At 39.4% G+C, this 1148-nt stretch overlaps 1 non-coding gene across 1 annotated transcript; it reads right to left on the bottom strand.

Moving 5' to 3' along the window:
* Positions 1–238: 238 nt before the first annotated feature.
* On the bottom strand, positions 239–345 carry LOC143821171 (U6 spliceosomal RNA). The gene has a single exon (XR_013225713.1). It is a non-coding gene; the product is annotated as a U6 spliceosomal RNA (small nuclear RNA).
* Positions 346–1148: the final 803 nt, after the last annotated feature.

The following is a 1148-nucleotide window of genomic DNA, read 5'->3' as shown; positions in this document are numbered from 1 at the left end:
TTGCCAAGGTTTTTGAGGAGATTAAATGACAGATTTGGTAATATTGGGAATTACTGCTATTTTTTTGCTTCAATATACCCAATCTCAAAATTGGGGGAGGGAGAATTCTTTGATTTTCCTATCTGGACAGTGATTCAAGAGTCCACATGTGGATCTCCATTAAGTGCATAGCAATTGGTTGCCAGACAACTGCAATGTAATTATAACCTTCTCAAAATCTTTTTTTTTCTTTTCTTTTTTTAATATAGAATGCTTCACGAATTTGTGTGTCATCCTTGCACAGGGGCCATGCTAATCTTCTCTGTATCGTTCCAATTTTAGTATATGTGCTGCCAAAGCGAGCACAACCTTCTCAAAATCTTAATTGTTTATATAAATTTATGTCAATCACTTTACTTTATACCCTGTACTGATCATGCATATGCAGCCTAAGCAAAATACCTGAACAACCATCTTCTGTGTGCCAAATACAGAGCTTGGGCAACCATTGGTTGGGTATCCCACCATCTTTATGGCATCAACCAAAGCCTGGGCTTTTTCTATTGTGGCTCCTGTTCAATAGAATGAACTCCCTGAAGATCTTGGAGATACTGCAAGGCCTTGCTTGTTTGCCAAGGCTTTTGAGCAGTTTAAATGGCAGGTGTCTTTTAAAGGGCCAGAGACGAAGGCATTTAGGGTTTGCTGTTTTACAGTGGAAATGTTTTTAATTTTATAAGCCACTTTGAACCACAAGGAAAAGTGGAGTATATATCAATGGGTGGGCAGAGTGTCATGAGTGGAGGCATGGATAGGAAATTGGTAAGTTCTATCTAGCTGTTCTCCATCACACATTCAGATCAGTTACCCATGCACTCCTAGTAAGTAACTTGAGCACATGATAATAACTTGAGCACATGGATGCTCAATCCAGTTGTTGATCCCTGAGAATTTCCCTCACTTAAAAGATAGGACCACTGAAGACCTAATATGTATACTACCAATGGGATCATTTGGTGGAGAGGAGGGAGGAGTTTATTATGCTAACCATGCCATCTTCAGCAGACTTTGTCTAGTAGCACCTTGAAGACCAACAAAGATTTATTCTGTGCTCCTCTTAAAGATGCCATAGGACTCAAATTTTGTTCTGCTGCTTCAGACCAATATGGCTA

The sequence above is a fragment of the Paroedura picta genome, chromosome 11, assembly GCF_049243985.1.
Source record: "Paroedura picta isolate Pp20150507F chromosome 11, Ppicta_v3.0, whole genome shotgun sequence".
Classification (NCBI taxonomy): domain Eukaryota; kingdom Metazoa; phylum Chordata; class Lepidosauria; order Squamata; family Gekkonidae; genus Paroedura; species Paroedura picta.
This window is presented reverse-complemented; position numbering and strand designations above follow the sequence as displayed.